Below are 13,397 nucleotides of genomic sequence, written 5' to 3'. Positions count from 1 at the left end.
ACTATAATATTCTAATTTTAAAATTCCAAAGATTACTGAAAAAACTAGTTCCCTCTAATCATCCCTCCCTATCCCTACTCCCAAAACCCAATCCTCTATCCACCACCCAAGAGATAAGCACTATTATCGGTTCAGGATTACCTTAGCAGACCATATTCTTTGCATTTGCACGCATGTATGCGTACCCGCCCCTCCAAAACACAGGACTGTTCTGGGTTTTTTCCCTTATGTATACAAATAGTATCATACTGTACATACTGCTCATACTGCTCTACAACTTAGTACTCAGTATATGTCATATCAACTTCTTCAAATTATTACATGTTATTCCATAGCATGAATATAGCAATTTACTTGGTCATTTTAGTACTGTGACCAGTTTATTTTTCCAGTTTTTTCTTACTACTATAAACTGCTGCAATGAACATACTTGTACGTGCCTCCTTACACACATATACTAGTGTTCCTCTAGTGCAGAAAACAGGCAGATTTGCTGGGAATACCATTTCAAATTAATAGATACTAACAAACTGCCCACATCAATTTACACCCCCAAACCAACTTATACTCCCAACCACAGTTTATGTTTTTTATTTCCTCACAATATAGCCAATTTTAATATTAGTAAGCTTTTAAAATTTTGCCTATATTAACTTCCTGTTTTAATATGTATCTCTCAAATTACTAATGAGATTGCATAACATATCAAATATTTGTTGGCCACCTGTGTTTCCTTGCCTGAAACAACCTGTTTGTATACTTAGTTTTTCTATGTCACTATTTCTTTGTAGGAGTGCATCATATATATTTATTTGTTATATGTGTTGCAAATATTCCTCCCAGTCTATTTGAAATTTCTATATTTTGAACATTGTCATAAAGTCTTACCCTGTGGTTTGGTCAAATTTGTCAAAATATGTTCCTAAAACATACAATCATGTATTCCAATCATCTACAGAATACAGAACTTAACCAGATGTACATTTAGCTTGAAGTGAAAAATAATTTAAATAGTTGGCCCCTTACCATTCTATTTCATAAGCATAAATGTCAGAATTACCCTGAAATGTGAACCTCTCATTTCCTCAGTACATCTCAATTCTCAAATGCCTCTTTTTTTTTTTTTCAAAGATTTTATTTATTTATTTGACAGAAAGAGAGAGACAGCCAGCGAGAGAGGGAAGGGAACACAAGCAGCGGGAGTGGGAGAGGAAGAAGCAGGCTCCCAGCAGAGCAGGGAGCCCAATGTGAGGCTCGATCCCAGGACCCTGGGATCAGGCCCTGAGCAGAAGGCAGACGCTTAACAACTGAGCCACCCAGCCGCCCCTCTCAAATGCTTCTTATAGAATAAACTTAACATCGCAGTGGGTCAAAGTTTAATGTTTAAAAAAACTTTTTTTGGTACAACATAGCCCATAAATGCAAGCCAACTTCCTCTAGGGCACAACTGAGGAAACAGCAATGTATTTCATCACTTGAGGAAAAACTGGCTGTATTGGACTTATTGAGAGATGGTATCTCTACTTCCCATGTAGCAACTTCCTACAATGCATTTCAGACCTTTTGGATCTGGCCCGTGCCTCACTGAAGCCTCATCAACTCACCACTTCCCACTTCCACTCATACTCCAACAATACAGTTACCTATAATTACCCCTACGTACTATTCATTTTGTGATACCATTTCTTTACGTGTTACTCTGCCTGAGAAGTCTTCTCCTTGCCCCAAGTTACCTCACCACATATTCACATTCTTCCTCCAAAACTCAGTTCAGACATTACCTCCTCCAACAAGCTCCTGCTGACCTTTTCAGCAAAAAGAATTAATCATTTCTATTTTCTCATTGTGCCCTGAACCTATTTTCATTAACATGTGGATTCCACTCTGTTACAAGGATTTGTTTACAAGCTCTCCTCTCCTATAAGCCTCAGGAAGTCAGGCTGAGTTTATCTTATTCTTATGCATTTAGTATTCAGCAGTTTCTAGTATCCCACTCAATAGCTATTTGCCAAATTAAACAAATCCTCTCTATTCAGCAGTAAACACTAAAAACCTATACACAAAATAATTGAAATCATGATCTTTAACTGAAGATATTTCACAACCTAGAAGAATATGTGGATTATAATAAAAGCAGGCTGTAGAAAAGTATGAAGTTTTTAACTGTGAAATCATTTAGTGGGCTAAAGCCAACATTTAAAAAAATATCAGCATATATTAAATGTAGCAAAGATTGAGTCGTTTCATGAAACGTTTGTTCCAGTTATACATACACAGACACACACAACAACGTGTATATGTGTTATTGACGCAAAGTACATTTTTTACTGTAGGTCACAACAAAAAAATAACTTGAAAACTACTTCCATTGCTGCTATATGGGTTCAGAGAACCTTTAAACTAACAAACAAAATGATGTAGTCAAGGAAGGCTTCAGTGAAAGACAACATCTGGAGCATGGTCTAGCTCCCCACTACCTCTCTAATCTCACCTGTCACTCCTCCTCATTCATTCCGCTCAAGGCACACAAGCCTCAGGAATTATTCGAACAAGCCAAACATGTTTACACCTCAGGGTCTTGAACATGTTTCTTCAGCCCAGAAAGCTCTTCGCTTATATAACTTCATCATTTACTCCCTCATTCCAAGACACCCAGAGATCTTTCCCTGACCACCTAAAATAGCAACCACCTCCAACCACTCTAACCCGTTATCCGGTTTTATTCCTTTTCATGCCACTCGTTACCACCCGATATTTACTGCGCATTTCCTCCCCCCTCATCCCGAACGTCAGCCCCAAGAAAACAGAGACTGTCTTCTGTTTTCATTACTGTAACACCACTAGGACAGTGCTGGCATAAAGCAAACACTTCTGAATACGCTGTGACGGGCCTATCAAGGAAAGGAAGAACACAGGGAATTATGCCTGAGCGTGGTAATATTATAGAGGAAACAAGACTGAAGTAAGGTTGAAGAAGCAGAATATGAAAAGGTTTGAGAGTCGGAAAGCAGTTTGGACTTTATTTTACAGACAGTTGGAAGTCATTCAATGTTTTGAGCAAACGGTGATCCATTCAAACATTTATTCAGTACAAGTTCAATTCACTTTGCTTGGCACGATGGAGGGCACAAAGGTCAATAGCACATGTTCTCTCCTCCAGCTGTCAGGTTTAAAAGCAGTGGGTTCAAAAAAAGTTTCAGGAAAGTTATCCTGGCAGCCATATGCAGGATGGATTGGAAGAGGAGACTCCAAAGTGAGAATGGGAAATAATAGGCACTGCAGAACCTCAGGACAAACTGAGACCCAGTAAAGAGTAATCTAAAGAATTGTGCTGATGAATGGATATAAATAATAAAAGAGAAACATGTATTACAAAAACTTTACCATTTAAATATGATGATTTATTATTACCCAACCATTGCAGACAACGATCAAAGAGGAAAAGTAAGTGTGGCAGGAAGATTCCTAGAAAAGCAGAAGAATCCTCTTTCTTCCATTCAGTTCACAAAGTAAGATAAAATAGATTCATTGTGATGACGATAAAAAAAAAAACGTGCAAGCTTGTACTCTATTTGCTTTTTCAATTAAGTAGAAATCAATGGCATCTTTAAAGGGAGAGGAAGAAGATATATGAGAAAACAGAAAAATGTGAGATTAATATTTGCCAAGACTAGCAAGGGCCCCTTGGGAACTGTTCAGCATAAATTCATAATGGCCAAGAAATCTTCGTAATTACCCACCTTCCTCCATAAATATGCTGTGACCTGTGGGAAAAAACAGAGGAGATAGATGGTGGAAAGATTTGACAACAGGTAAATATGAAAGAAGTGATTGGTGTCAAGTTCAGGCTGTATCTAATGCATACAGCAATAAAGGAAGGGAGAGAAGTTGAGAGTCTGTATGAAAAGAATGGTTGAAGGCACAGGTGGAGTAATCACACTGGTAAAGATGTAAGAGTTCATACAAGCCAGTTAGGATGTAAGGGCAATTTTTCAGATCATTCAAACACCCTACTGTTTGCTATGGTATGAATGCTTGTGTGTCTCTCCCCTACCCCTCAAATTTGTATGTTGAACTCCTATTGGCCAAAGTGATGGCATCAGGAGGTGGGATGTTTGGGAGGTGACTGGGTCATGAGGAAGGATCATTAAGATTTATGCCCTTATAAAAAGAAACCGAGAGAGCTCCCGTGCCCCTTCTTCCATGTGAGGATACGACAGTAAAGTCTGCAATTGGAAGACGTCCTCACCAGACCCCAACCATGCTTGCACCTTGATCATGGACCTCCTAGCCTTCAGAATTGTGAGAAATAAATTTCTGTTGTTTATAAGCTACCAAGCCTCCAGTTTTTTATTACAGCAGCTCGGATGAAGGCACCGTTTAAATTTTTTTCCTCTGTTTGGATACATGGTAAGTGCTGTAGACACAAAGGAATACAGGAATCAGAAGGGCTGCACAGCCAATAATTTTATCATGAGAGGAAGTGACCTAATTCCAATGTTCAGTTCTATAATTAATATCATGACTTAGGATAAATATCCACCTCAGTTCCCACATCTACAGAATGGGAGAACATGTTAAAGAGAGGTACCATAGTGGCCTCCACTCACCTCCTATAAAGAATTACTGCTGTAGAAAACCAAGTTACCATACAGCAATGGTACTACTACGTATTTACCCAAAGAATACAAAAACACTAATTCAAAAGGACATATGCACCCCTATGTTTATAGCAGCATTATTTACAATAGCCAAATTATGGAAGCAGCGCAAGCATCCACGCGTCCATCACTGATAAATGGATAAAGATGTGTCTGTGTGTGTGCACATGCACACACACACAAATATACACAATGGAATATTATTCAGCCATAAAAAAGAATGAAATCTTGATATTTGCAATGATGTAGATGGAGCCAGAGTATAATACTAAGTGAACTAAGTCAAGAAAGACAAATACCATACGATTTCACTCATATGTGGAATTTAAGAAACAAAGCAAGCAAGCAAAGGGAGAGACAAACCAAGAAACAGACTCAATTATAGAGGACAGTGTGACGGTTACCAGAAGAAAAGCAGATAGAGGGATGGGTTAAATCAGTGATACAGAGGAGTGTACTTGTTTTTATGAGCACAGGCTGGTGTATGGAACTATGAAACTACTACACTGTACACCGAAACTAATGTAACACTGTATGTTAACTGGAATTAAAAACCTAAAACAGGGGCGCCTGGGTGGCACAGCGGTTAAGCGTCTGCCTTCGGCTCAGGGCGTGATCCCGGCGTTATGGGATCGAGCCCCACATCAGGCTCCTCCGCTATGAGCCTGCTTCTTCCTCTCCCACTCCCCCTGCTTGTGTTCCCTCTCTCGCTGGCTGTCTCTATCTCTGTCGAATAAATAAATAAAATCTTTAAAATATATAAAAAATAAAAAAATAAAAAAATAAATAAAAACCTAAAACAAAGAAAAAAAAAGAAATGTCTTATCTCTCAATTGTAATGAGACAGAAAAAAAGTTAACTGGGTTAGAGGAACTCTCAAGCCTCTTCTAGAAAAGATTCTACACGATGTAATAGAATCAACAATATTGGTGGAAGTTCAGCATATTTCATAATAAAAGGAAATAGAAGTGAACATTTTATTTTATTTTAATTTTTTAATTTTTAAATTACCATGGATTATAAAGCCATTACATGAAAAGGTATGTGTTCTAACATTAAAATAAAATAGGACTCAAAATTTAACAAAATTCTACAGGTTCCTTAACTGCAATTCCAAAACACAGAAACTCTTTTGGTGGCAAAACCTTACCTGAACTGACATGAAGCTATTTATGGTCTTTACCCCATTTGGTGTAAACCTTCATATATTTTGCTGCAGAAATAGTAATGTGTTTGAAGAGGACTGGACTCTGCTGAAAGGTTACCTTGTCTATATCCAAAAAATTCTTAATTCCAAAACCTGTTAGACCCCAAGGGTTTTAGTCGGGTATGATCCTGTAATAATAATTGCTAACATTTGCTGAGCTATTAAATGTGTGTTAGACACTGTTCTGATCACTTTATATGCAGTAACTCATTTAATCCTCCCAACCACCACAACATAAGTATTATAATTATCCCAAGTTCACAAAGGAAGAAACTGAGGCAGAGCGATCAATGGCCTGTCACAAAGCCAGAGAGTGACTAAACTGAGATAAATACATTTAAAATACTACACATAAGAAGAAGAAAACACAAAATAGAGAACTCATTATGATAGAATGGTAGGAGTCCATGACTGTATTCTCTATTCAATTAACATATTACTTCTAGAACGGTAAGGAATCAAACTTAAAAAAATACAAAACATGTGCTTACAAATTCTCATTTATTTGCGATTCCTAAGTCAAACTGCATAAACTGCACAGTATAAAATCCAAGCTCCTCAGTTTATATTGATCTTTAATTTCTTATTGAAATGACATTTTAATATGCTTTTAATTACAAGTAATACACACACACATATATATTCACTGTAGAAGTCAGAAAATTTGGATAAGCAAAAAGAAAATAATCACTCATAGAACTACACTCAGAAATAACCACTTAACAATTTAGCACATATCCTTCCAGACATCAACACAATTTTCCCTTGAACAATGCATGGCTGAGGTGTACAGACACCCCCAATCCGCCCCACACACAGTTGAAAATCTGAGTATTACCTTTTCTCTCCCCAGAAACTTAACTATTAAATAGCCTACTGCCAACTAGAAGCTTTACCAATAATATAAACAATGGATTAATTCATATTTTTTGTTATATACTGTATTTTTACAGTAAAGCAAGCTACAGGAAAGGAAATGTTAAGAAAATCATAAGAGAAAATACATTTACAGTACTGTACTGTATTTGTCACACACACAAAAAAAGGTCTGTGCATAAGTGGATCCATGCAGTTCAAAGCCCTATTGTTCAAGGGTCAACAGTATATTTGTTTTTTAACCAAAATGGAATTGTGTTTTTAAAACTACTTTTTTTACTTAACATATACCAAGACGGCTCTTCATGTCTTCACATTCTTCTAACATCATTTTAAAAGCTAGGCACTGTTCACTCCACTGTGAATATACATACTTACAATCACTGTGAAAACTTTAGGTCATGTACAATTCTACCGCACAGTGATCAGAGTTCCTGACTAGAATCAAACTGCTTAGATCCAAGTCCTGGCTCTACCACATACTAACTCTGCTACCTTAGGTAAGCTACCTCATCTCCCTATGCCTGTTTTCTCTGCTGAAAACTGGAGGATAATATTACCTACTTCATACGGTTAATGTGGGAGTGGGGCCAAATGTTAATACACAGCTTTTACTGTCAACAGTGCTGCAATCAGGATGCTCAGAGCTAAATCTCTGCACACATCCTTACTACATCAAGATAAATTCCCTTAAATGAGAATTTCCACGTATTTATTTATTTATTTTAGATTTTATTTATTTGAGAGAGAAGGAGCAGGGGGAAGGAGGAGGGGTAGAGAGAGAGGGAGAAGCAGATTCCGTACCGAGCAGGGAGCCCGACATGGGGCGCCCGACATGGGGCTAGATCCTGGGACTCCGGGATCATGACCTGAGCCGAAGGCAGACACGTCACCGACTGAGCCACAGCTGGGTTTCAAGCCCTCATCAAAAAGCTCTCTCACTTAATACTCATTCCTCTTTATCCAAGAAGGTGAAAACTATGATCCAGTTAAGCTAACGAGCTTGTTTCACTCAAATGGCTTTTGCCCTTCTGCTTTTGTACCTGCAAACCTAGACACGTATCATAAAATCTCGTTTCTCGGGAACTTTAGGACACCTGGCCCAATTCATCATTCCGTCTATCAATTCCTCCACCCTAGAATCCCTAACTTGAACATCATCAGTGAAAGCAGAAAGCCTACCACCCAAATCCAACCCATTACATTCTTCCTGTTGCGTGGAAATTTATCTCGAAATTATGTTGAAATCCTCTAACTACTACTCATTGATCCTAGGTCTTTCTAGTCAGATCAAAACTGATCTGTGTGACAGACCTCTAAATATTTAAAGATAGCTATTGTTCCTTAGATGAGCTGCTTTCTCTTCTTTGAGCCAACATCGAATTTTCCAGCCTTTCCTCATGTCCCTTCTCTCCATGATCAAGGTCCTCTGGATATGCTCTATAGTTCACTGCTTTTTAAACTGGAGTGTCTATCACCTAGGGAACTTGAGAAAAATACTATCCTACTTAAGCTCAGGCCTCTGTGTTTTTGCTCTGCAGGTGATTCTGATATAAAGTCTGAGAACTGATATTAGGGCCCACTCATAACGTGACAGTATGCCACCTAAAAAGCTGGCAAAATATAATTATCCCAGGTATAATACAACAAGTACAAAGTGAAGTGTGACTAATACCTGCTCTTTCTTTCCAGAGACAGAGAGAGCGCGCACGCCAAAGCACAAGCACAGGAGCCGCACAGGGAGAGGGAGAATCTCAGACTCCATGATGAGCCAGAGCCAGACCTGTGGCTCCATCTCACCACCCTCAGGTTATGACCTGAGCCAAGATGAGCCAAGATGAGGAGTCAAACGCTCAACCGACTGAGCCGCCACGCGCCCCAATACCTGTTCTGTGTTGTTCAACTTCAAAATGACATTTACTTTTTTAAAAATTATACCATAGTGTTGATTCACATTAAATGTACAGTTAAAATAATCAAGTCTTTTCCACATGCTGTATTTGTGCTTTAGCATCTTGGGCCCTAAGTGCCAGCCTTTCCAATTATTCCCATTAAAAGGTAAGAGAACCAGGACAAAGAGTTTCAAATTCCTATTTGTAAATATATCAATGGCTTTGCGTATGATTTACTTTCAGTGGAGAAATCATTTCAAGCTTTAGCCTCTACACTTATCTCATGGAAACACTTAGCCTAAATGAAAATATACTAGCCCACCAACAACTGAACTGACAGGCAACCACACCAACACATCTTCTCTATGCAAAGCACTGTTGTCCACTGTGGTGAAACACAGTCCTTAACACTAGTAGACATATCTTCTAGACAGCATGATGGAAGAAACACCTTCAAAAAAATATAATACCAAGACAGACACATTAATACTATAGAAACCTACAACTACTTGTTGGAAAGCTCTGGGGCCAAAGAAATGATACTCATTAGAAATAACTAACCTACCCTGATCTTTAAGGTTTCGTTTCCCTGTGCTTTTTAATGTTCATGAGAGAGGAGATGGACTCATCAGTGAGTTCACCCACACTCATGCTACTTGCAAAGAGAACTTGCACCCTCAAAATAAATTCATGATTCAAAATTTCATGAAACGACTTCTGAATTCCTGACTTGTTTGCTTTACCTGTTACTATTCCTAACTTAGGAGGTACTCAAGTGGGGGAAAAAAAGGCAGGGGGGGGCCATTCTACAGATGAGGTCCATCATAAATACATCTTAGAGATGCTGGGTGAAAGGGAGACAAGTAAAATTAACCAAGATCCAATCTGATATTTATTTTCTTTTGCATAGCAAACATCAAAAATATACCTGGCATTTTCAAACAATTATGTCAAGAATGACCAGATGCTTCCTGTTGATGGAACAGTAGAGAACCACAGTCTGACAGAATCAAAGTAGAGTTCACAGAAACAACTGGAAATGAATTTAGCTTCATTTCAAAAGCACTAATCCAAAGTATGGCCTTAACATTTTCACACATTTACAGTTTAACTGGCCTCCAACCTGAAATACCAAGATTTGAAACAGAACTCAAACTCTAAGTTAGGAGAGTTAACTCTAAAGGTATGTATATGCATTACAAAAGTATTGTTTGACCAAATGTTTCACTACAGGATTCCTTTTAAATCTGGAGCTCCTGCAGTGCTTTGACAGTGTCCTATCTTCAAATATTACTTTTACACTGTAGTTTTCACAAGCACATCTAACATGAAATTCACATTTTACTTGCATACACAGTTAAAAATAAGTTGTAGAATTAAAAATTAATTTAGTCACTTAAAATACTTGCTAATGTTCCTGATTCTCCAAGATCATATGCAGATTACGCAATCTTTACTTTTCATACTGTTTATGGATCTAAATCCCAAACTGAAAAAAAAGCGCAAGAAAAAAGTATAGAAATCAACCCTCCTAGCCATATTTTTTAAATGTATCCTGTATAATATCCTGATTTGACTTGTATGGTAAGAGGATAGAAATGACAAATCTCTCAGCTTTCAAAAAAAAAAAAAATGCATGGGCATACAATGGAGTTTTGGGAGTTTTCCAGAGGTTACAAGGTGTCATACCACAACAGACTGAATGCAATAGACTTAAGAATCTAGATGTCTTCTATTAAACCAGACATTTAAAAGACTTGCAGAAATGCAAACAGTGTCACTCTTACCTAATGTCACTTGTATTAACGTGTAATGAATTTTTGTTGTCGCTGTTATTTGGGGGGAAATATTTAAAAAGAGAAAAATTAAGAAAAAAAGCATAAAGCCATCTTTAATTTCCTTAAATTCAGAGCCTGAACCTGAAAGTGGAAGTGTCAAGGCTGATGGTTATAGGTCAGTGCGAGGAAATTTAAATCAAGCTGGGTGGGTCTATATGTGAAACAACTACTCACAAAAATAATTTTTGACCACTAACATCTGCATAATAAATTACAGCGCATCTTCAATTCTGAAATGGAAAATTACAAGGACCATTTACTGACTACATCAAAACATTTTCCAGATAAAAACTGTACTTCAGAAAGTAACTTGCCTGAATCGAGACAGCAAATCAGTGTTCGGAGAGAGCGCTTAAAATATTTCCACATTACCAAGCCCCCTTCGAAAGTACTGTTGTGGTCGATACCCCTCCTTTGAACAGATGTCTGCTCGCCACAGTCCAATCAAGTTTAAAGCAAGAGTATGTGTACTGAAAACAAGCTTAAAGTGGGAAAAACACACACAAAGCAGGCCTATATAATTCCTTTGGTTTCAGTTTTCACGATGCACCCCCGAGGCTATGCACGCTGATTCAACACGGCAGGACAGCTTCAACGAAGCACACTAAATACACACTGATTAACTGTGTCCAGGCAGAAATGACCTGGCAAAATTCTCAACTTTTTTCCGAAGCCGTGCACCCGTAGATTCCAGCGGCCAAGTCCCAAGAGCAGAAGTCCCGAGCATCCAGAGCGGCGGGCTTTGTCCCCTCAGGGACTTGAGTCCCCGAGATCGTGGCAGTAGCCGCGATCGGCCCCGCGCGGGCCGAGCTCGGCCCTCCGGTTAACCCTGTCCGGGCCAGCCGCTCCCGCCGCGGCCCGAGCGCCTTCCGGCCACGCAGGCCCGGCAACACAGCGCGCCCCGGGCCGGCCGCCCCCGCCGCCCCTTCCCGGTTCCGGAGAGCCCGGTGGGGCCGCCCGGCCGCCCAGACAAAGAGGCCGGCAGTTCCCGGAGTGGCGGGCGCCGAGGCCGGGCCGGGCCGCGCCAGCCTGCCTCCCTCCCTCGCCCGCCCACCTCCCGCCTCCCGGCGCCCGCAAAGCCCCCGCCGCCCCGGCTCGACCCCATCTCCGCCCCAAGGCCGCCGCTCGGGCCAAGGCCGGCTGGGAGGCCACGGCGCGCCGGGGCCGAGGAGGGGGCGGCGGCCGCCACCATGTCTGCCCGCCCCTCCCAGAAGCGGGGTGCCCAGCGGACAAAGCACGGCGGCGGCGCGGGCGGAGCGGGCGCCCAGGCCGACCCCGCCGACCCCCGCGGAATAAGCGGGGCCAGGAGCCCCGGAAACCCGGCGCCTTAATGCAATAAACAGGAAATCGCGGGGATGATCTGGGTTCCGGGGGAAGTGGAATTATTTTTTACCAGCGAAGAGATCAACTTCCACATCCGGTGGTAACAGGGCCCTACACAGACCCGCACTGACCTGGAAAAGCTTCGGGAGCGGCGACGGGGGAGCAGCGGGAGGTGGTGCGGGGACCCGAGGCGCCTCGTACCCGGCCGGGCTGACGCGGCCCCGCTACACACAAAGCGCTTCAGCTGCACAGGGCGCTATTTTCCGAAAATGCCGCGTCTGGTCGGCGCCCAAAATCCCCACCGAAAAGTCCCCCGTGCTGCGCGCGGAGGGACACATGGTGTGCGAGTGAGTCAAAGCTCCCAGCATCCCTCCCGGACCCGGCCCCTGTCAAGCCCGCGCCTGAGCCTTTCCGCCCCTGCCGTCGGCGGCAGATCGCTCTCCCACTCCCTCCCCGACCCCATTCCGGCGGGAGGAAAGGGGCGACAGAGTCTGGTTTTTGTTTTTAACGGATGGAAGGGAAATATGCCATTTGTAGAGCCTGACCCACACAAAGAAGGCGGCGGAATGATCCGCTCTCGGCGACCGCAAGTCCCGGCTCGCCCGGCGCCTGCGCGGCACGGGGGTGGGCGCTGCGGCCGGCCATGTGCGCGGCGGAGCACCCCGGCTGGTGGCCGAGTCTTCCCGCCTCTTTTTGCGGGGGCTGGCAGTTGGGGAACTAAAGTCCGTGTTCCTCCCTTCCTAGCTCTGCGACAGGACCCCTGAGAGAGGGGGAATCCGAACTCTGAGGTTAAGCTGAGCCACCTAGCAGAGTCCTGAGAGACGGAAGGGCAGCCAGGAAGCTAGGACTTAAAGTGGCCCTAGATTCAACTAGGCCGACTGGGACAGGAGTGGCGGTTCAGCTACAAGGGAGGAACGAGGGATGGTCCTTCTGTTCGCTCAAACTGAGCAGTCAGGTTCATGACGAAGATGTAGTTATTACTGTAGCCTTTTTTCCCCCTAAAACGTGCCCATGGTGTCGCAGGTGTACTTAATAGACCCTAATAACTGCTCGCTGAATTGCCTTGGATTGTCAGCTCAGAGGTAGAGGTCTGTTTTTTCATGGCTGCAATGTCAAGATTTTTGTTGTGTTTATTAAGAAAGGCACAAAAGTTTATTTGCAGATAGTCGTTGGAAGTTAATTTACTTGTGATGATTTGCTTAGAAACCCAACACACTGGTATGTTTTTAACAGGTGAGCCTGGGAATAACTTTCCCACATGGCTTCCCCAAGCTGCTAACTTGCAGTTTCTGGCTTCCTATAGTTAGGAGTTGGGAATATCTGAGACAATGCGAGGAGTTTAATCCAGGAGTGTTTACAAATTTAAGTGAAATCCATATTATCCATTGATTTTGTGTGGCCTCAGATAAGTAATTTTTCTCTCTCCAGTTACCCTTTTGTGATATTGAGGTGGCAAAGATTTGTAAAGTCTTTGTGTAACTTATTAAAGCATTTTGCCTGGAATAGAAGTAAAGTAAATGTTATAGGAGCCATATTGTTTTCTTTTGATGTAATATTTTCAGTGCTTCAGTTGATAAAAATTTGTCAAATTTTTGATATG

General features: G+C 41.6%; 1 protein-coding gene across 2 annotated transcripts in view; it reads right to left on the bottom strand.

The window, feature by feature from the left end:
• GABPB1 (GA binding protein transcription factor subunit beta 1) overlaps positions 1 to 12,077 on the bottom strand; it is a 134,076-nt gene extending 121,999 nt beyond the window's left edge. For both annotated transcript variants that reach the window (XM_008705955.2, XM_008705956.2), the window contains exon 1: positions 11,929 to 12,077. The gene's annotated coding sequence lies outside the window, so the exon portion shown is untranslated. The remainder of the gene's footprint in view (positions 1 to 11,928) is intronic.
• Between the last annotated feature and the right edge of the window lie 1,320 nt (positions 12,078 to 13,397).

This window comes from Ursus maritimus, unplaced genomic scaffold (genome assembly GCF_017311325.1).
Source record: "Ursus maritimus isolate PB19 unplaced genomic scaffold, ASM1731132v1 scaffold_35, whole genome shotgun sequence".
NCBI lineage: Eukaryota > Metazoa > Chordata > Mammalia > Carnivora > Ursidae > Ursus > Ursus maritimus.
The sequence above is the reverse complement of the archived record's forward strand: the minus strand, read 5'-3'. Positions and strand labels throughout refer to the sequence as shown.